Raw genomic sequence first — 23,669 nt, 5'->3', positions numbered from 1 at the left:
ATTGGTAGACTTCAAACATAGCTCTGTAAATCCATAGTGCTGTCCTTTAACAGAATCATTATTGAAAGGATCCACTAGTTTTCCCTTGTGACTCTTGTGTATGAAGTAAATTTCTTTATATAAATGCTCTAAAAATACCTCTGCACAATCTATGTTTATTGTAGAAAAATGAGAATACAAATCACCTACAACATCATCCTCTGATTCATATTCATAATTTTTTTTTTAAGATTTATTTTATTTATTTGAAAGAGTTACAGAGAGGGGTCTCCAGCCACTGGTTCACTCCCCAGATGGCCGCAGCAGCCAGAGCTGCGCCAATCCGAAGCCAGGAGCTTCTTCCAGGTCTCCCATGTGGGTGCAGGGGCCCAAGGACTTGGGCCATCTTCTACTGCTTTCCCAGGTCATAGCAGAGAGCTGGATCGGAAGAGGAGCAGCCATGACTAGAACCGATGCCCATATGGGATACTGGTGCTTCAGGCAAGGGCTTTAACCCGCTCCCCGTGTTCATAATTATTAACTTATAATTGCATATTTTAAAATAATGGGATCATGTATGTTTTATAATTTATCACAGATGTTATTGGCAACATACAGTGATAAATGTTGTGTATATGATCATTTAAAATAGGTATGAAGCTCATATTTATCCATATAATTGATTTTTACCAATTTCTCATTGTTAGGCATGCACATTTTCTGCTTTTTATAAAGATTTATTTATTTATTGAAAGGCAGAGTTAACAAGAGAGAGAGAGAGCTTCCATCTGCTGGTTCACTCCCCTAAGTGGCTGCAATGGCTGGGACTGTGTCAGGCCAAAGCCAGGAGCTTCTTCAAGGTCTTCCTTGTGAGTGAAGGGGCCAAAGCACTTGGGCCATCTCTGCTGCTTTTCCAGGCTCATTAGCAGGGAGCTGGATTGGAATAGAACATCCAGGTCTTGAACCAGTGCCCATATGGGATGCTACACCATAACACCAGCCCCAAATTGCCTGTTTTTAACTATATAACCAGTGTAGCAAATATGTACATGGATATTTTGTGATTTTAAGGTTATGTTTTGGGCTGCAGTAGAAATAGTGATCCGTGACTTTGGAGAGAAGAAATACAGTTTTCTGTCTTCAACTGAGAAATAGATTATAAATGGAAAATAACTGTATTGTGGTTTAATTAAGTTTAGCTCTGTATTTACTTGGAATTGAGCCTTGGGGAAATTATTAACTACTTTGAACTGCAGCATGCTGTTTTGACCATGAAGATATCCTGACCCTGTGTATATTAAAGAATTTTTTCAAAGATTTATTTGAAAGGCAGAGTTACAGAGAGGCAGAGGCAGAGGCAAAGACACAGAGAGAGAGAGAGACAGAGACAGAGAGTAAGTATGAGAGAGAGAGAGAGTCTGTTTTCCATCTGCTGGTTTACTCTCCCAAATGACCTCAACAGCCAGAGCTGGACCAATATGAAGCTAGCACCCATAAGCTTCTTCCCAGTCTCCCACATGGGTGCAGGGGCCTAAGGACTTAGGCCTTCTTCAACTGCTTTCCCAGGCCATTGCAGAGAGCTGGATCGGAAGTGGAACAGCTGGGACTTGAACCAGCACTCAGATGCTGGCACTGCAGACAGTGGCTTTACCCAGTATGCCACAGTACTGACCCCATCTATTGAAGAATTTTAAAAGTAAACACCCAGAGTAGTTAAAACCTTATCAGTTATTGGGAGGACCCATGTTGGGAGCACGTTGACTAACGTGAGAATTGCTGATTCATTTGATTTTCTCTTGAATGTATGTTTTGTATATTTAAAAAATGGTGACACTAAACCAGTAGTTTTTATTCCAGTGATTCCCATCTTTCATGGGGACAGTTGGTAATGTCTGGAGACATTGTATATGATCAGAATCAAGAGGGATCAGTGCTTCTGGCCTCTAGTGGGCAGAGACTACCAGTACTGCTAAACATTTTGTAATTCCCAAGACAGTCCCTCACACCAAAGAAAGCCTAAAGTGGCTCTGTTGAGAAACTCGAGCTAAACCAACTTCTTTGTGAAAGCTATTGTTAAAATAGGAACTTGAGACACATAAACCCCAACAGTTTACTTGAGTGAATCTGGCAGCCTTCAGCCCCAGAAGAGGTTCAGAACCCTGCGCTCTTCAATGTTTATGGACAGAAAATGGGAAGAAGGCACAGAACAGCTTGATTGGGTATAGCTTGGATGTTTGGCTCTTTTGAGCATGGTCTGGTTGAATGGCAGCCTGTGACTGACTCAAGTTCAGTTGCAATGATTGGCTGAAACTTAGCTATTTCTTGGAAAAATATACTCCTAAGTTAAGCTTTTAGTTTGTATGCTAAGACTGTGGTTACCTTAGGTTACCTAAGGACTCAGTGTACAGAGGAATCCTCAGGATACTTTAACACTGAAAACAAACAAACAAAAACCATTGTATTGTGAGCACATTTCATAGAGCTGAATGTCTTAAAAATATATACATTTATTATCAGAATCTGAGTTTGGAGGAGATTAAAAACACATTTTAGGAGTTGCACTACTACAGATGTTCCTGAAATATATGATTGAAAACATTTTTTGAAACTGCTAAAGATCTTAATTATAGAATAGCTTCTAAATATCTTAATATTCAAATTTCTCAGGGATTGGCCAGGAGTTAAATAAGAAATAACAACTATGGGTCATATCAAAATTTTAAGCAATAATAAGAAATTATTCATCCAAAATATACTGTGACAAAAATGTTTACTGCAAAATTTGTTACTGATGAAACATCAAGGGAAATGTTGCTAGTATTTGCCCCAGGCTAATGGCCTCAAAGGAGAGAATACAAATTCTATAGGGACAAAAAAAGGGGATGAATAGTTCTTTTTTTTTTTTTAATTTTTTGACAGGCAGAGTGGACAGTGAGAGAGAGAGACAGAGAGAAAGGTCTTCCTTTGCCATTGGTTCACCCTCCAATGGCCGCCATGGTTGGTGCACTGCGGCCGGCGCACCACGCTGATCTGATGGCAGAAGCCAGGTGCTTCTCCTGGTCTCCCATGGGGTGCAGGGCCCAAGCACTTGGTCCATCCTCCACTGCACTCCCTGGCCACAGCAGAGAGCTGGCCTAGAAGAGGGGCAACCGGGACAGAATCTGGTGCCCCGACTGGGACTAGAACCCGGTGTGCTGGCGCCGCAAGGCGGAGGATTAGCCTATTGAGCCGCGGCGCCGGCCAATGAATAGTTCTTTAAATAAAAGAGAAATGAATATCTGCTGTATAGATTGATCAGTGAGTTTAACTTCCTGAATTTTTCTCTGAAAATGACTGATGTGAATGAAAATTTGTGAGTGTTAGTATTGTTCTGATGAAAAGATTTGTTTTCTGAATGTCATCAGGTTTAAAATGTCCTGTCTTCTTCCCTGAGCTTCCATCTTCATCCACAAAATGGGGATCGTTGCACTTCTGTCTGCCTTTAACTTACGAGAATTGCTATGTTAGTTGGCAGTCATTAGATTTTAAGTGGAAGAAATGTGCAAAGAAAAACCATGTGGACTCATTGACATTGAGGAGAGGCCCAGTGACTTCAGGCTGGGCTGGATGCACAGTGCTCAAGTAACATCTTTAGGACTTGGGCCCTCCTTGCTTTTCCTTTGAACCCTCCACTTTCCACTCTGATGGCCCCAGGCTTTCACTGTCCTTACAGTTCAATATGAAAAGGAGAGCATCTTTTCCTGCAGCACTGACAAAAATCCTGGAGAGAACTCTTATTGGCTAAGCTTGGGTCATGTGCCCCTCTCTGAAGCAACCACTGTGGCCAAAGGCTGGAAGGAATGTTCTAGTTAGGTTTGTGCAGGGTGTTTACCTGTGGGGATTTTGGTCAAAGGGTAAAGTTTGGGATTGGGATGAATGTTATAAACCTTAAACCAGATGTGATAGGTTGTCCATTGAAGAGAGGGATTCTATTGTCTAAAGAAAGGGGAAAGGAATATTGGACATGTAAAACACAATAGCTGCTCACTGAAAAAGACCTAACACTCAAGTGAGTAATGTCCAAAGGATTTATATTGTGATTAGGTATTATGTAAAATGTACTGTTGATTTTTAACTGGAGTATGGGGTTACTTTGGTGTAACGAGTAGGGGTGCCAGTTGGAGTCCTGGCTGCTGCATTTCCTATCCAGCTCCTGGCTGGTGAGCCTGGAAAAGCAGCAGAGGATGTTGTTTTGGCCCACGTGGGAGATGAGGAAGAAGCTTCTGGCTCCTGGCTTTGGATCAGCCCAGTTCCAGTCCTTGTGACCATTTGGGGAGTGAACCAACAGATGGAAGATCTCTATCTCTGTCTCTCCCTCTTTTTTACTCCACCTTTCAAATAAATAAAAATAAACCTTATTAAATGATTTTTTATTTGAAAGGCAGAGTTACAGAGAGAGAGAGAGAGAAAGAGACAGAGATCTTTCATCTGCTGGTTCACTACCCAAATGGCCGTAATGATGGGGGCTGGGCCAGGCTGAATCCAAGAACCTGGAAGTCCATACAGTTCTCACACATGGGTGGCAGGGGCCTAGGTACTTGGGTGTCTAACACTGTTTTCGTAGGTACATTAGTAGGGAGCTGGATCCAAAGCTAAGGCACCAGGACTAACCAGCACTTGATGTGGGATGCTGTTACGAGCAACAGCTTAACCCACTGTACCATGTAGGGCCCCAGCATACTTTTTATTTAACTCATTCCAGTTATTCTAGTAATTTCTGCTAAAAGTATCTTATGTTGTTAGCAATTCTTTTTTTTTTTTTTAAGATTTTTGTATGTAATTAAAATAGCTCATTTGAAGAAATTCACTCATTAGCTTCTTCTGCCTAAATTATGTTACCTGTTTGTCTTATAAGTATTATCATGTCCCTTTGGAGAATACTTAGTCTACCTTATTTAAATAAATCTATTACAAATGGCTTGATATATGAGCATATTGGGAGATAGGATGTGACCAAATAATGTATAAAATCAATCAAGGTTCAAAAATATTAATTAAAAATGATATTAAAAACTGTAATCACTAATTTATCCATTTGTCAGACACTTATTGGTACCTGGTGAGTCTGAGATACTGCTTTTGGCACTGGAGGTAGAAGGGTGAATAAAACACAGGCCCTGTACCAAAAAAAGTCTTGTAGACTAAACAGTAGTCTTTAAACATTTATCTCATCTGTTTGTTGAAAGGATTTTGCAAATATATAGTCCTTTGCACATTTTTAGATTGCTAGCTAGAAGTTTGCCTGATAAGTATAAATAGTTGCAAAGGATGGCATTTCCAATGTGTTGTAAATGTTGACATTTAGAAGAAAAATTGTTACAAACTGCTAAGTGTATCTTTTAAGTGGGAACAGAATATCCTGGTAATTTGCCACTATCTCTATTTTGAAAGTAGATAAATTCTTAAATTACAGAAAATGTACATGATTGCTTTATCTCCTTGAATTTGTATTTAAATTATAGTCTTTGCAATTTTAATTGGTTTTTAAGTTCTTGGAAGTTTTATTTTCATCAGACTTCTCTGCAGTAAAAAAAAGTCTAAATGACATTTCCAGCCCATTGTAAATGTTGACATTTAGAAGAAAAATTGTTACAAACTGTTAAGTGTATCTTTTAAGTGGAAGCATTTAAAACATTTCTATCATAACTAGTGCACAGTTGTTCAGAAGAACTTCAATATGTTATACATTTTGAAAAAAACCTAAAATTTAATGAAAACATACCTTTTAATGACATGAGTGGCATTTTATCTCAGTTGAATATTAAATAATATTAATTTATTAATACAGTTAATGCCCCCAATCATTATAGCAGTAATTCTAGCGATAGCTAGAATGTGAAGAATTTTTATATAGCAATATAAATAACATCCTAAGATTTTTGCCAGAAAATAATATACAGAGTTGTGATCAAAAGCTTTATTTTTAATGATCTGTTATCAGCTTGCAACTTGATTGGAGCCTTTTTCAATTTTGATGGTAGCAAAGAATCAAAAACCACATGACTTGCCAAAATATGGTGTGTATGCAGCTAGTAGTCATTGGTGCCTTAGTTTCTGAGAGGGTCACTAAAGAGGCTTTACCAAAATTTGTCAGGTGGCTTTGTCTGTTACTTTCTTGCTTAGTGGCTGCTTGTTTAATCTGTTTACTCAGAACGAGTTTGTAAAATGATGCTATTAGCTTCAGCATACTTTTATCAGTATCATATTTTTTGTGATACAGCTTTTCCCCATCACATGTTTAAATACTTTTTTGAGGCAAAATCTTAAAAAGTTTTTATAATTAACAAATGTCTATACTCAACCTGACAGTTAGATTAAACTTTCTGACATAAAAATCATTTGTACCTTTCAGTTAAAATGAATGTATTAATATACATATTTTAAGGAATACTATAGGAAACACTGAAAAATACAAATTAGAGGGCATATTCTGTAAGCTAGATTACTAAAACTAGCAAAGCTACCGGTAAAGGAATTTAGTGGTTATATTTTTATGTTTAAATTATTTCATAATATATGATTGTATAGTTTTTCTCTTTTATATGCTTTCTAATAAAGTAATATAGTATTATGTTTTTTATGTAATGAGAAGGCATGATGTTCATTTATTATTTATTTATTTATTTGTTTTTGGACAGGCAGAGTGGATAGTGAGAGAGAGAGACAGAGAGAAAGGTCTTCCTTTTTGCCGTTGGTTCACCCTCCAATGGCCGTTGTGGCTGGTGCATCTTGCTGATCCAAAGCCAGGAGCCAGGTGCTTCTCCTGGTCTCCCATGCGGGTGCAGGGCCCAAGGACTTGGGCCATCCTCCACTGCCTTCCCGGACCACAGCAGAGAGCTGGCCTGGAAGAGGGGCAACCGGGACAGGATCGGTGCCCCGACTGGGACTAGAACCCGGTGTACCGGCGCCGCAAGGCGGAGGATTAGCCTATTAAGCCATGGCACCGGCCATGATGTTCATTTATTAAATGTGCCATAAATTTTGCTGAAGGGCTTCAGAGAATAATTAAAATCATGTATAAAAATCATGTCTGTTAATTTCCTTAGTCCTTATGATTAAACTTTAAAAATATTTTAATTAATTTTTTAAGATTTATTTATTTGAAAGGCAGAGTTACAGGGAGAGGGAGAGACAGAGAGGGGTCTTCCATCCACTGGTTCACTTCCCAGATGGCTGCAATGGCTGGAGCTGGGCCCATCGAAGCCAGGAGTCAGGAGCTTCCTCTGGGTCTCCCATATGGGTGCAGGGGCCCAAGCACTTGGGCCATCATACACTGCTTTCTTAGGCTATCAGCAGAGAGCTGGATTGGAAGAGGAGCAGCTGGGACACAAACCAGTGCCCATATGGGATGCTGGCACTGTAGGCAGAGGTTTAACCTGCTATGCCACATCATGGGCCCCATGATGAAACTTTTGCCATTGTATTTAGTAAAACAACTAATTGGTTTAGAAACTAATGTATAATCTTTTCATAATATGAATTTGAAAATAGTGCTTTATAAGATGAGAAATCACAGTAAGTAGATTATACATTTCATGAAATTATTTAAAAATAAGTTTTAACTATCTTAATGAAAGTTGCGCATTTGAACTGAAGGGAACAGCTTAAAACATGTATGTATTTTGGGGGTCAAAGCGTTTGTAAAATTTTACTTGAAAGGCAGAGAGAGAAAGAGAGAGAGAGAGAAAGTAAGTGTACTTCCATCTGCTGGTTCACTCCCCAAATGCTCACAACAGCCAGGGATGAGCCAGGCAGAAGCTAGGGATCCACAGCTCAATCTAGGTCTTCTACATAAGTAGCAGGGATACACGATTTATTTATTTAATAGGCACAGTGATAGAGAGTGGGAGAGATGTCTTCTATCTGCTGTTTCACTTCCCAAATGGTCTCAATGGCTAAGGCTGGTACAAGCCAACGCCAGGAGCCCAGAACTCCACCTGGGTCTCCCACATGGGTACCAGGAGCCCAGATATTTGGGCCATCCTCTGCTGTCTTCCATTATCAGGAAGCCAGATTGGAAGCAGAGCAACCTGGAGCTTAAACTAGTGTTCCTTATGGGATGTCAGCATCACAAGCTATGGCTTAATCCACTGTGTCACAACTCTTGCCCCTGGACTTAAGTATTTGAGCCATCATATGCTGCCTCTTCAGGTATCCATTAGCAAGAAGCCAGAATGTACAGTGGATCTGGAACTCTGCCTGTATCAGGCACTCTGATATGGGATGGGGGCATCCCAAGAGGCATCTTAACCACTGTGTCAAATGTGCACTCCCCCTCCATCCCGCTAAGCAGTGTTTAATAGTTTTCTCTCTGATATTTACCTGTGTGTTATGAAAAACTTGGTTGTACTAAGAACTATGTCAGTTACATTAAAGGAGATCAGCATCAATAACGTGCCTTGGTTCAGATGTTCAGAGGTGCTTATTTCCTGCAGCAATAGCGTGTTCTTAAGTTAAGGATTGAGAAAAGCGGAACAAATTATCTTTATGAGAAAAGCTAATTTTTGAAGCTTTCTTTACTTTGCTCTCTGAGCTTTCCCATCTTGGCTTATTTGACAATACTCACTTTTAATTCCCCACTCTGCAGTATCAAGCCAGCACAGACCAAGATACTCCTCAGTGCCAAAGCAACTCATCACTTTTCTTAGAAATATTAAAAGTCCTTAGGCAAATTTGTATTGATTTGCATAATTTTAAAAGGAGACTTGCCTCAAATCATAATCGTTCTAAAATTTTTTCATTTACTTATTTGAAAGGGAGAATGACAGACAGAGACATCTCCCAACCACTGATTTACTCCCCAGATAGCCTCCATGGCTGATGCCACACATAAGACAGGAGCCCAGAATTCCATCCAGGTCTGCCATGGGTGTGGCAGAAGCCCAAGCACTTAGGCAGGCACTTTAACAGGGAACTGGATTGGAAGTGGAACATCTGGGACTTGGAATGGCACTCCAACGTGGGATACCAACATCACAGGTGGCAGCTTACCCCACTGTTGAGCCACAGTGCTGGCTCTTCCATTGATAATCTTATATATCCTCTTGTTTACTGCCCAATGCATTAATATAGTGAAATAAGTGGGAGAAGGGCTATTCTCAAAGAGCTTATGGGAAGGGAGAACCTACAGAACCAGTTCTTAGCCAGGTTCATGTTAGCAAAGAACAGATGAAAGTAAAGATCATGAGACTCCGTGTGCTGCACCCTTGAAAAATGTTTGTACCTTAATTCAAATGCCACTGTTGTGGAAGAGACATAAACACTAATTTCTTCACAGAGTGAGAAAAGCACTTAGAAAGTATGAATCTGATTCTATGCCAGTAGAAAGGAACAGAGTGACTTTTTTTTTTTTTTTAATTTGAGAGGCAGAGAGCATGCATGGGTGCTAGCTCTCTCATCTGCTGGTTCACTCCTTAAATGCCCTCAACGTTGGCCAGGGCAAGACCAGGCTGAAGCTGGGAGCCAGGAACGGAATCTAGATCTCCCATGTGGATGCACAGTACAGGTGCCCAATTGCTTGAACCATCACAGCTGCCTTCTATACATGAGCAGGAAGCTAGAATCCTGAACTGGATACTGAGTCCAGGAGCTTGCATATGGGGTACGGGTGTTTGAGCCAGTGTCTTCACTGCTAGGCTAAATTCCTACCCATGAAATGATCAATTTTTGAGAGAGGTGGAGATCATGCTACAGGAAACGTCAGGGGTGTCAGGGGAGACATGAAGATATTTGAGGAGTCATTGTGTAAGGGAAAGCAGTGTGAGAAACATGGGAGGATGTTTAAGCTGAGGGCATAAAGTATCAGTCCCTGAAAAAGTTAGAGCTGGCTGGAGATGGTTTGGCACACAGAATATAGTGTTTTGTTTTTCTTGTATTGAAGTTGAGGTGTCTCTGGAATATCTAGGTAAAGTGTCCAGCAAGCTAGTGGCAGATATGAAACTCAAAGATCTGAGCCAAGATAGACATGTAAGAGTTTTATGAAGGTCAAGAGTTGGACTACTAGTGTGGTTTATGTGACTCAGAAAAGAATAGTATAGTAACAGAAGATGGCCAAGAACATCAACATTTAAAGCAAAGATGGCTAATACGAATGTCATAACCCATCTCCTTTGTCCAGAGCAGATACGGTTCATTGACCACGCCCTATTTCTTAATGAGTCTAATTTGCATCTTGATTTCCTTTTTGGAGATGTTAGAAGCCTGTTGCCTGGTTTCCAAATGTTTGGGGAATTTCTCAGTTAACTTTTTGTTGTTGTTGTTGTTAGTGATTTCCAGTTTAATTCCATTGTGGTTAGAAAACATGCTCTGTATGATTTCAGTCCTTTGAATTTATTAAGTCTTGCTTTATGGTCAGGTCTGTGATCTATTTGGGCTATTATTCCATGTACACTTAAAAAGAATAGGTGTTGTGTTATTGGGTGTTGTGCTCTGCAGAGGTCACTTAGGTGGAGTGGGTAAAGGTGTTTTCAGATCTTCTCTAACTTTCTGCATTTGATAGACTGAGAGTCAGTGATTCTTATTCCTGTATCCTCACCCCTGCTGCTCCCCTCAGTCACTGAGAGGGATATAATAAGCAATCTAGATACAATGGTGTTTTTGCCTATTTCTACTTTTTAGTTCTGCCAATTTTTGCTTCATGCTTATTCCCCAACCCTTTCCTTGTCAGGTCACCACTACAGGCTTGCCATGTTTTTCCACAAAGATCCACAGCTCCTGTTAGGAGGGCTATACAGATATGCTCTTTGCTGACTCTCTCCCTCTTCCCCTTTAGGCCTAGGTTTGGTAACAGCTTTCTGTTACTGCTAGTTCTAAGGTCTCTTGTTGCTTTTCCTAAAGTCTGCCCACTTCTTCATAAATGATTCCCTGATTATCCTCAGTTTGAATGTACCCTATGTCTCTTGCTGGGAGCCTGACTGATGAATGGAAAAGCGTTGTAGTTAGTAAGAAAAGCTTGAAATGGAGCTGATGTTTTCCAGGAACAGTGAGGAGATGCTTGTGGCTTGAGTGCAGTAAGAAGAGGGGAAACCAGCAGGAGATGAGGCCAGAGAGAAAAAAAAGGGAGCCAGACCACCCCGCCCCCCCCCCCCCCAAAAAAAAAAAAAAACCTTATGAACCATTGCAGACTGAGGATTGAGTAAAGAATTGACTTGACTTTATTCTGATTTTGTTGGGGTCACTGTGGCTGCTCTGTTGACACTAGACTGTAGGGGAGCAGGGGCTGCAAGAGGAGATCTCTTAGGGAGTGAGAGTGAATGTTGTCTTGGACTAGCACAGATTGGGGTAGAGGGAGAAAATTTAAGAATGACTCCATGCATTTTGGTCTAAGCAACTGGAAGGATTTAGGAGAGCTGAGAAATACTGTGAATGGGGTACATTTTGGCAGAAAAATCAGAAGTTCAGTTGAAGAAAAAATATCCCTCTTCCTTTGTGTTTTTTTTTTTTTTGAAAACCTCAGCAAAGAGGTTGTAGTACAGATGTACTATGGTTTGTTATTGCCCTATTAATGAGTATTTAAGATTATTATTATTATTATTATTTTTTTGATAGGCAGAGTGGACAGTGAGAGAGAGACAGAGAGAAAGGTCTTCCTTTTTGCCGTTGGTTCACCCTCCAATGGCTGCTGCGGCCGGCACATCGTGCTGATCCGAAGCCAGGAGCCAGGTGCTTCCTCCTGGTCTCCCATGCGGGTGCAGGGCCCAAGCACTTGGGCCATCCTCCACTGCCTTCCTGGGCCATAGCAGAGAGCTGGCCTGGAAGAGGGGCAACCGGGATAGAATCCGGTGCCCCAACTGGGACGAGAACCCGGTGTGCTGGTGCCACAAGGCGGAGGATTAGCCTGTGAAGCCACGGCGCTGGCCAAGATTATTTTCTATTTTTAAAAAATATTTAAAGATGTCATAGTCTGTGTAGGTTGGTATAACAAAATATCATAAACTGAATAGTTTACAAACAACAGAAATATTTCTTATGGTGCTGGAGCAGGGAAGTCCAAGATCAAGATTATTTGCTGTCTGGTAAGGGCTGCTTCTGGTTCATAGAAACCTTCTATCTGCACCTTGGATGGTGAAAGGGGCACATGGGCTGCCTAGAAACCTTTAGAAAGATTTCACCTTTATGACCTAATCACCTCCCAAAGCCCTACCTCTTTTTTTTTTTTAATAGAAAGCTTTTATTTAATGAATACAAATTTCATAGGTGCAGCTTTAGAAATATAGCAGTTCTTCCCCCCATACCCACCCTCCCACCCCCACTCCCGTCCCACCTCTTACTCCCTTTCCCATCCCATTCTTCATTAAGAGCCATCTTTAATTATCTTTTTATACAGAAGATCAGCTCTGTACTAAGTAAAGATTTCCACAGTTTGCACCCACACAGACACACAAAGTATAAAGTACTGTTTGAAGACAAGTTTTACCATTAATTCTCATAGTACAACTCATTAAGGACAGAGGTCCTACATGAGGAGCAGATGCACAGTGACTCCTGTTGTTGATTTAACAATTGGCATTCTTATTTATGATGTCAGCTCTTGTCATGAGCTGTCAAGACTATGGAAGCCTCTTGAGTTCACAGACTCCATCATTATTTAGACAGGGCCATAAGTAAAGTAGAAGTTCTCCCCTCCGTTCAGAGAAAGATACCTCCTTCTTTGATGGTCTCTTCTTTTCACTGGTATCTCACTCACAGAGATCTTTCATCTAGGCCATTTTTTGCCACAGTATGTTGGCTTTCCATGCCTGAAATGTTCTCATAAAGCCCTACCTCTTAATATCATTACTTAGGGGTTAGGATTTTAACATAACAATTTTATTGGAAAACAAATATTCATACTTTAGCATAAAGAATGCTATGGTAGCACATCCTTGTTTGTGCTTCGTAGGAGATGTAAATGAATGGCTACAGCAGCTGGTGCTGGGCAAAGATGAAGCCAGGAAACTGGAACTCCATCAGAATTTCCCATGTGGGTGCAGGGGACCAAGCACTTGGGCCATTTTCTACTGCTTTTCCAGGTTCATTAGCAGAGAGCTGAATCAGAAATTCAGCAGCTGGGACTTGAACCGAGGCCCATAAAGGATGCTGGCATCACAGGCAACAACTTGACCAACTATGCACCAATGACAGCCACAATTTTATTTTACTTAATGTAAAATATTTTGTCTTTTCCTTTCCTTTTTTTTTTTTTTTAAGTTCTTATATAAGAAGTGTTTTTCTAGGTCATGATTGTACCTGCATGTTTTTCTAATTATATATAAGCATATTTTAAACAGAGAGAGAGAGAGAGAGAGAGAGAGAGAGAGAGAGAGAGAATCTTTCATCAGCTGGTTTACTCCCCAAATGGCTGCAGATTTGGGGTTGTCCAGGCCAAAGCCAGGAGCCAGGAGCTTCATCCGGTCTCCCATGTCGGTGGCAGGGGCCCAAACATGTAAGTCATCTTGTGAGGCTTTCCCAGGCTCATTAGCAGGGTCGTGGATGGGAAGTGGAGCTGCTGGAACTTTAACCAGAACCCACATGGGATGCCAATATTGCAGGCAGCAGCTTAACCTACTATGCCACAATGCTGGCCCAATATTTTTGTTTTTAATTTTTGTATCTTTAGTCTATTTTGAATTTCCTTTTTGTGAGAAGCCTGATGTGAGAATCTTACCTTGATTTATTTGTAAACAAACTGACATCAAATTTTGAAGTTCCTGTGATTTTGTAAAATCTGTTCTTTCCTAGGTTTGTTCTTAGAATGATTTGGTCAGACTGAAGTCAAGATTTGTAATGAGACCTGGTACCTGAAAGTATTCTCATATTCTGGTTAATTACCTGGCACCTATTTTGTCAGGAGATGAAAAATTAGTCTTTTCAGGATGTGATATGACATTTAAAAGGCATCTCATTTGAACTACTGAACCTGAAATTCTTTACAACTACTTCTTATTAAATGCCAATAGGTACAACTCATATTTGCAAGCAAACTTATCCTTAAAATATGGCTAATTTATATATTTTTTTCCTGCCTCAGGTAAAGTAGGGTGGCATGACCTGTCAGACAATACCTGGAAACAATTAAGGTTGTATGTGAGACTCTGATGATCACTTAGTTAGAGGATGTTAGAATTTCAAAGATCAGTGATTCAGAAACTTGTATTGTAAGTGGTCTGCAGAGCTTGTTGAAACACAGGTTGGGGGCAGGGAGGAATAGTACTGAAAAAGTACATTTCTCTCGAGTTCCTAGGATATGTGCTGCTCATTCTAGGTGAGGTGGATTCTTGGAGCATCTCTGATAGACTAAGGACAGAGTGAATTGAGGGAGCAGGAGAGGGTCCTGATATATTATGGAAGACATTTGCAGCCCCTAGGATTTTTCTTCTCACTGAGTTTTGCCTTTCTGCCTTCTGGCTGCTAATTTTGGATCTAGCAAGTACTTGGTTTTACATGTAATCCTTATCTTCCTCTTCCAATTTATCATGTATCTGTAATAAATGTCTTCATCTATAAGACTTTCACAGATCAGCAGATTTTCTCATTTGTAAAGTCTGTGTCTCAGAGGGTTATTTTTAGATGTATAAAGTTCTTAGAAGGTAGTAAGCATTCAACAAATATTGGCTTTTGTTATAATTGCCACAACTTATGATCTTAGCTCTGAACTGGCGATACTGAATGATGTGTTTTCTTTAGCTACTTTTTCTAAGTATCTTTAAATTTTTTTAAAGATATATTTTATTTATTTGAAAGAGTTACAGAGAGAGGTAGAGGCATAGAGACAGAGAGAGGTCCACTGGTTCACTCTCCAAATGGCCACAATGGCCAGAGCTGAGCCAATCCAAAGCTAGAAGCCAGGAGCTTCTTCTGGATCTCCCATGTGTGTGTGATGTGGGAAAGCTTAGATAGATAATTTTAAATTCATGAGCTGGAAGCCACGCCTTTGCTCTGTGTTGCCATGTTCACCTACCTGTCAGTCAGGGGACCCCTCCCCAGAAATTACTTCCTCTTACCTCTCTTACCTGGGATGTGGGGGTGAGACCATGTAAACACTTCAATTTTTTTTTTTAAAGATTTATTTATTTATTTGAGAGTCAGAGTTACAGAGAGAGAAAAAAAAAAGAGGCGCAGAGAGAGAGAGAGAGAGAGAGAGAGGTCCTCCATCTGCTGGTTCACTCCCTAGATGGCTGCAACGGCCAGAGCTGCACCGATTTGAAGCCAGGAGCCAGGAGCTTCCTCCGGGTCTCCCATGTGGGTGCAGGGGCCCAAGCACCTGGTCCATTTTCCACTGCTTTCCCAGGCCATAGCAGAGAGCTGGATTGGAAGTGGAGCAGCTGGGTCTCGAACTGGCACCCATATGGGATGCCAGCACTGCAGGCAGCGGCTTCACCTGCTATGCCACAGAGCTGGCCCCAGCACTTCAATTTTTCTAAGCTCATAAAAAGCTAGGAAGAATGGAAGTACTCGCTTTCCTCCTTGTGGACTCACGACTCACAGAGCAGGGTAGAATAATTCCCATTTGGCCCACTTCCCCGAAATAAAGCCCTAATGAGCCTGTGTATTTTTCTGACTTTGTAAATAAAGTTTATCACACTGCATGCCATGTTTGGGCCTGTATTTAGAATTCCTCTCTAAGTAAAAGGCAAGAGTCTGGAAAATTGATTTAGGCCCAACTCAGCCCATAACATTTGGCGAGCCAGCCAGGAGAAAAATTTATTTTCAAATAAGGCAATGTGATTTGCTAAGCAAACGCGCAGTGTTTTTACCTCAGCAAACACACAGTTTTTTTTTTCCTTAGGAAATGCACCTAAGCAAATGTGCTTGGCTTTCACCTCAGGCCTTTGGGTTTCATTTTCTCTTTTCTCAGCTTTTGAGGCTTGAACTAAAATGCAGATTTTAATGTCTTTTGTGTTCCTAATCTTGGTAGCTTCATGCAAGCAAAAGCCAGTGGAATTAGGGAGAAAAGTTGAGAAAAAAAGGAGGCCAGTTTACCAGCGCTTGCTGATATTTAAATTCTTCCAAGTTGTTTGTGATATGTTTTTAAGGATAATTTATATATTTAGAAAAGCTAAGACTTAAGCTTTTAAGTTGTATGGAAGAATTTCATGGTTATCAACAATGGGTTTACCTCAGGATTTGTTTTTAAAAATCAGGCATGCTAGAGTGACATTTGTTGGTTTTGGGTGGTACAATCTGGAAAAAAACAGTTCTGTTGCCTAGTAACCACATAGTCTCAGGAAACGGGAGTCCAAACATGGCTGAAGGTCCACTTCTTGTGTTGGAGTGTGGGGCTTCCACCACAAAATGGTGGCTTCGAGTAAAAACACGTGGTTGCTAAGTGGGCAGACACCATGAGGAGTTCTGTTTTTATTGGAAGATGGGCAACAGACTCCACCACCAAGATGGTGGCCACCATGACTGGCTACACACTGCATGCCTGATTAGCATAGTGATTTTTTATTTATTTATTTTTTTTTAGTCTTATTTTCTTGGCTATGTACCATAAGGTAGAATTCATGTAATTGGATTCCCAATCTTTTCTTATTCCGTGGCTCTGTGCCAGTTACCATTTTGGATTTCTCCCCTTTTCCCCCCTTTATCCTTTTGGCTATATGCTGGTCCCCTTTTGGTTTCTGGTTTTTTATTTAAAATTTTTTTTTCTCTTTTTACAGACAGAGTTAGAGAGAGACAGAGAGAAAGGTCTTCCTTCCATTGGTTCACCCCCCAAATGGCTGCTATGGCTGGTGCTCTGCGCCAATCCGAAGCCAGGAGCCAGGTGCTTCCTCCTGGTCTCCCATGTGGGTGCAGGGCCCAAGCACCTGGGCCATCCTCCACTGCACTGCCAGGCCACAGCAGAGAGCTGGACTGGAAGAGGAGCATCCGGGACAGAACTGGCACCCCAACCGGGACAAGAACTCGGGGTGCCAGTGCCGTAGGCAAAGGATTAGCCTAGTGAGCTGTGGCGCCGGCCTATTTTAACTTTTTATTTTAGCTTTACTCTGGTTCTCTTTGGCCTCCTGGGGTTTCATTCCCTAGGTATGGCACTGGCCTCCTGGGAATCAGTATCCCAGGCATGATGGGCCTTCTGAGATTTCATCTCAGACCAGGAAGTTTTCTCTTTGGCCTTCTGGGATGATGTTTTCCAGACCAGGTGGTGTTTCCTTTTTATTTTGGTATGGTGTTTTGGCTTTATGCTTGTTTAAAAAAAAGGGGGGGGGGATTGGGAGCCCCCTCAGTGGGCTTTGGAAAATAATGGACCTCATTTTGTATACAAATGGAGAATCTTAGGTGTCAAAATTATAGCTAATGTATTGTATTCAAGTCACATGCTTAAGGATAATTAAGCTAGCGAAGAGCCGTGTCTATTTTTATCTTCTCAGGTCCTACAAAGAGATTGTTCAGCTGTGTAGTTCTACATACATTCCTATGGATTTACTTCTAAGTGTATAGTTTGAAAACTTGTTCTGGGATCCTAAGTCCCCATGAGCTGGATGGTAAAAGTAGCATTATAAGTGTTTAGTGATAATAGAACACTCCAACATGAGAAGCAGTATATACAGCAGACTCATTGAATGACAATTGCTATGAGTAACACTCAGTGACCTCAGAATCAGCCCATGAGGCATTCTGGTTTGGCTAAAAATCCCACAAGAGCATTTCAGTTGTGGAAAGTGAGGACATGGTTGCAAAAAGTGTCCCTACATAAACAACCTCTGTGGATTAGACCCCAGTGGAAAGAAGTGGTTGTCAAATAAGGATGTACTCTGCTCTGAAGGAAGAACTTCCACTTTGCTCATTGCCTTATCTGAAAACTAATGGCGTGTGTGGACTCAGGAGGCTTCCACAGCCTAGGCAACCCATGTCAAGAGCCTTGGGTGATCACTGATGTCATACGTAACAGTGTTAATTGTTAAATTAACAAGAGTCAGTGTGTACTAACTTCCCATGCAGGACCTCTGTCCTCCAAGAGTTGTATTATTAGAGTAAATGGTAAAATTTGCTCTGAAAGATGTAGTTTGTTTTAGTGTGCTAAGTAGAGGATATTCCTATGTCTTAAATTTTAGTTACGTCTAAGTGTCCAACTCCATTTCTTATAAGATTTATTATCTTCCTTAGGTGCTTCTTTAAAGTTAAGTTTTTCAGACATGGACTCTTGGTTCCATGTCTTTCTCCCTGTAATACTTCCCTGTTTCAAAGTCAAATGGAGAGTACAAAAATGGTTAAAGGCCTCAGTGCTGTTAGTGATGCAGTTGTTTCTTTTTTTTTTTTTTTCTTTTAAAGATTTTATTTATTTATTTGAGAGGTAGAGTTATAGACAGTGAGTGGGAGAGACAGAGAGGAAAGGTCTTCCTTCTGTTGGTTCACTCCCCAAATGGCTGTAATAGCCAGAGCTATGACAATCTGAAGCCAGGAGTCAGGTGTTTCTTCTTGGTCTCCCATGTGGGTGCAGGGGTCAAAGGACTTGGGCCATCTTCAACTGCTTTCCCAGGCCACAGCAGAGAGCTGGATTGGAAGAGGAGCAGGCAGGACTAGAACTGGCACCCATATGTGATGCTGGCACTGCAGGTGGAGGATTAACATACTGTGCTGCGGAGCTGGGGGGGGACAGCGGGGGGGGTGTGCTTTTTAAAAGAGTTTATTTATTTATTTGAGAGGTAGAGTTACAGATAGAGGGAGACACAGAGGAAGCAGTTGTTTCAATATATTCTATTGTGTACTAAACCCTTGCCTGAGGGATACTTTCTTCTGCATCCCATTAAACCCAGAATCTGGGAAAAGCAAGGATATAGAGTTTCTTCAACAAAAGCTCAGGTTTCTAAACAAGAGGTAGATTAACTGAGGTATATTCTTTTATTTTTTTCTTTTTATTATTGCTTCTAGGTTTATTATTATTTTTTCATTGAGTCTATTTTATAAGGTATATGAATTTCATAAATACAGCTTTAGGAGCATAGTGATAGTGATTCTTCCCACCCTTCATCCTCCTCCCTCTCCTATTCCCATTATTTTTTTTAATAAGATCTATTTTGCCGGTGCCGCAGCTCAATAGGCTAATCCTCCACCTTGCGGCGCTGGCACACCAGGTTCTAGTCCAGGTTGGGGCACCGGACTCTGTCCCGGTTGCCCCTCTTCCAGGCCAGCTCTCTGCTATGGCCCGGGAGTGCAGTGGAGGATGGCCCAAGTCTTTGGGCCCTGCACCCGCAAGGGGGACCAGGAAAAGCACCTGGCTCCTGGCTTTGGATCAGCGCGATGTGCTGGCTGCAGCACGCCAGCCGCGGCGGCCATTGGAGGGTGAACCAACGGCAAAAGGAAGACCTTTGTCTCTGTCTCTCTCTCTCACTGTCCACTCTGCCTGTCAAAAAAAAAAAATCTATTTTTCCCATTTTTTTCAATTTTTTTTAGAAAGCTTTTATTTAATGAATACAAATGTCATAGGTGCAGCTTTAGGAATATAGTAGTTCTTCCCCCCCATACCCACCCTCCCACCCCCTCCTCCTGTCCCACCTCTTATTCCCTCTCCCAAACCATTCTTCATTAAGAGTCATCTTTAATTATCTTTTTATACAGAAGATCAGCTCTGTACTAAGTAAAGATTTCCACAGTTTGCACCCACACAGACACACAAAGTATAAAGTACTGTTTGAAGACAAGTTTTACCATTAATTCTCATAGTACAACTCATTAAGGACAGAGGTCCTACATGGGAGTAGATGCACAGTGACTCCTGTTGTTGATTTAACAATTGGCATTCTTATTTATGATGTCAGTGATCACCCGAGACTCTTGTCATGAGCTGTCAAGACTATGGAAGCCTCTTGAGTTGACAGACTCCATCATTATTTAGACAGGGCCATAAGTAAAGTAGAAGTTCTCCCCTCCCTTCCCTCCCTTCTGAGAAAGATACCTCCTCCTCCTCCTTTTTTTTGACAGGCAGAGTTAGACAGTGAGAGAGAGAGAGAGAGAGACAGAAAGACAGACAGACAGAGAGAAAGGTCTTCCTTTTTCTGTTGGTTCACCCCCCAAATGGCTGCTATGGCCGGCGCGCTGCGCTGATCCAAAGCTGGGAGCCAGGTGCTTCCTCCTGGTCTCCCATGTGGGTGCAGGACACAAGCACCTGGGCCATCCTCCACTGCCCTCCTGGGCCACAGCAGTGTGCTGAACTGGAAGAGAGGAGCAACTAGGACAGAATCCAGCGCCCCAACTCGGACTCGAACCCGGGGTGCCGGCGCTGCAGGCGGAAAGATTAGCCTACTGAGCCATGGTGCTGGCCAATACCTCCTTCTTTGGAGGTCTCTTCTTTTCACTGGTATCTCACTCACAGAGATCTTTCATCTAGGCCATTTTTTGCCACAGTGTCTTAGCTTTCCATGCCTGAAATGCTCTCATGGACTTTTTAGCCAGATCTGAATGCCTTATTAAGGGCTGATTCTGAGGCCAGAGTGCTGTTTAGGGCATTTGTCATTCTATGAGTCTGCTGTGTGGCCTGCTTCCCATGTTGGATCATTCTCTCCTTTTTAATTCTATCTATTGTTGTTAGCAGGCATTTGTTTAATAAGATCTATTTTCAATTAACTTTATACACAGAAGATTATAATAAGTAAATCTCAACAAATAGTATGGAAAGAATATTTGTTCCTCAACAGTTTTTTTATTTCCCTTTTGATTTCTTAGATGACCCACTGTTCATTCAGGAACATGTGTCTCCATATGTCTCCATATGTTCTAGAGAATCTTGAGTTGTTGATTTCTAGCTTCATTCCATTGTGGTTAGCGAAGGTGCAAGCATGGTATCATTTAGATTTTTTTGAACTTGTTGAAAATTGCTTTATGGCCGGCCTGCAGTCTATCCTAGACAGAGTTCCATTAATTGGTGAGAAGAATGTGTAATCTGCAACTTTAGGATGAAAAGTTCTATAGATATACATTAGGTCCATTTGGTCTACAGTGCCAATTAACTTTTGTCTCCTTGCTGATTTTCTGCCTGGTTGATCTATCCATTGCTGTAATTGGGGTATTGAAGACTCCCATTATTATTGTATGGAAGTCTATATCTCCCTTTAGATCCATTGACATTTCTTTTAAATAGCCAGGTGCCCTATAATTAGGTGTATATACATTCATTATAGTAACATCTTCCTGTTGAATTGATCCCTTAGTCATTACATAATGCCCTTCTTTTCTCTCTTAACAGTTTTTTTGCGTTACAGTCTATTTTGTCTGATATTAGAATGGCTACACTAGCTCTTTTTTGCTTTCTGTTAGCATGGCATATCTTTTTCCATCCTTTCACTTTCAGTCTGCTTGTATCCTTGTTGGTGAGATGTGTTTTTTTGCAGGCAGTAAATAGATGAATTTTGCTTTGTTTTTTTCCATTTAGCCTGCTTGTGCCTTTTAACTGGGGAGTTGAGGCTATTTACATTAGGATGATTATTGATAAGTAACAACTTGGACCTACCGTTTTTCCATAAACATTACTGTTGTTTACTTTGGATTTCCTTTGTACTTTTACTGGGAGATTTTCTGCTTTCACATTCATTACTATATTTTCTGTGTGTAGCACATCCTTAAGCATCTTTTGTAAGGTTGGATGAGTGGTGACAAATTCTTTTGATTTCTATTTGTTATGGAAGACCTTTATTTCACCTTCATTCATAAATGAGAGTTTTGCAGGATACAGTATTCTGGTTGAAAGTTTTTTTTCTCTTAAGATTTGGACTATATATTGCCATTCTCTCCTAGCCTATAGGGTTTCTGATGAGAAGTCAGCTGTCAGTCTAATTGGAGATCTTCTGAATGCAATCTGTCATTTCTCTCATGCATATTTTGGAATCTTCTCTTTGTGTTTTGCTTTGAAGAGTTTGACTAGGTTGTGTCATAGTAAAGATCTCTTTTTGTCTATTAGGAGTTCTATGTGCTTCCTGTACTTGAACGTCCCTTTCTTTCTTCAAATTAGGGAAGTTTTCTGTAATTATTTCACTAAAAAGGCCTTCTAATGCATTCGCTTTCCATGCCTTCAGGAACTCTTAAGACCTATATGTTGGGTTGTTTGATAGTATCCCATAGATCTCCAACATGGTTTTTTAGTTTTCTAATTTCTTGTTTTTTTTTTTTTTCTTTATCTGACTGTAAAATTTCTGGAGATTTATCTTCTAAGTCGAGTATTCTTTGTTTTGCTTCACTGATTCTGTTGTTCAAGATTTCCACTGCATTTTTTATTCTTCATTTCCAATATTTCATTTTAATTTCTCTTTAAAATCTCAATTTATTAGGAAATTTTTTTCATGTCATATATGGATTTCTTTAATTCATGTATTTCTGATTATTTCTAAATGACCTTATGGTCAATTTTTTGAAGTCCATTTCTGGCATTTCTTCAATCTCTTCATTTTCACATTCTTATATTGAAGTGTTGTGTTCCTTTGGGGCCATCATGTTGTATTCTTTATTCTTGTTTCTTGAATTGCTGCATTTATTTTTAGGCATTTGTGGGGATACTTGTTGGTTTATTTTTTTTCCCCTGTGATGGATTTTGTCTTTGTACTATGCTTCTATGTGTTAGTGAAGTGTCTGCTCTTTCAGTGAATACCCTGAGGCATGTTCTCAGTATTGACAGGGAGCTCTGTTCAGTGCTCCAGGGTGAGGGGAGTATCCAAGGTAACTCCCAAATTGGGTGTGGTAAATCTCCTTTTTTAATTTTTATATGAGAGGAGGTTTGTTCATTTCTGTTGGTGTAGTCTCATGCTCACCTCCTCTCCTCCAAGGAGACCAATGCCTGGTGCTAGCCCCAGTGGGTACAGTATTCATTCAGGCTGTCACAATATTCACACAAAGGATTCATGCAGTCCTTGGTGTGAGCACAGATCCTGCAGGAATGACCCTCACTAGGGAACCAGGGAGCCCTGAGCATGTGGACCCACCACAGTGACTGCCCAAAGACTAACCACACCCTGTGTCCTCACATGCAGCCTCAGTGTTTTCATAGTCCTGGCACACAAGCCTCCCACAGTCATGAGCACCCAGCCTCCTTTCATTTCTCCCAGTGAGACTCAGGCATTGCCTCTCAGCTGGTTGCTAGGCGTTTGGACATGAGCTGGCGCAGCTGTTACATATGTCTAAAACGGTACCTGCCCACTCTCTACTAGTTACAGGACACCAGTGCCAGATAATCAGGGAGGGAGAAATATGCCCCCTAATTTTTCCTCTTGGTTGGCAGATATACTGTCCTCCACAGTGCTCCAAGACAGACTCATGCCAGACTCTTACTGGAGCTTTATTGCCAGTGGCTTGGGCTGCTGCATTGTGGTCTCACGTCACTCTCCAAAGCTGGTGCTGAGGCTCTTGGCTGCTGGTGTCCTGAGTTCTGTGCATCTGCACCCTCCACGTGGTTCCATGGTGTCCCTCTAATTTGTAAGGAGTTTCCTCTATAGTTTTCTCCCTAACTCTTCCATAAGATTGCACTCGCCACTTTTTTTTTTTTTTTAGCTATCTTCCCCTAGACTAGAGTAAGCTCCCTTCTTATTCCACCATCTTGGTGCCTTGGGATATATTCTAACCTTAGGAAAGTGGGCTTTTTTTTTTTTTTTCAAGATAAATGAAGCTATTCTGGAGATCACCATAGATGAAAAAGTAGCTAAGGACATTTCTGGGAATGACAGGATTCTGTAGAAATTCTGTAGAATATG

At 41.0% G+C, this 23,669-nt stretch overlaps 1 protein-coding gene across 1 annotated transcript in view; it reads left to right on the top strand.

Annotated features, from left to right (window-relative positions):
• Positions 1-23,669, top strand: part of VWA8 (von Willebrand factor A domain containing 8) — a 403,863-nt gene that overhangs the window by 2,646 nt on the left and 377,548 nt on the right. The window lies entirely within an intron of this gene.

The sequence above is a fragment of the Lepus europaeus genome, chromosome 6 (genome assembly GCF_033115175.1).
Source record: "Lepus europaeus isolate LE1 chromosome 6, mLepTim1.pri, whole genome shotgun sequence".
NCBI lineage: Eukaryota > Metazoa > Chordata > Mammalia > Lagomorpha > Leporidae > Lepus > Lepus europaeus.
The sequence above is the reverse complement of the archived record's forward strand: the minus strand, read 5'-3'. Positions and strand labels throughout refer to the sequence as shown.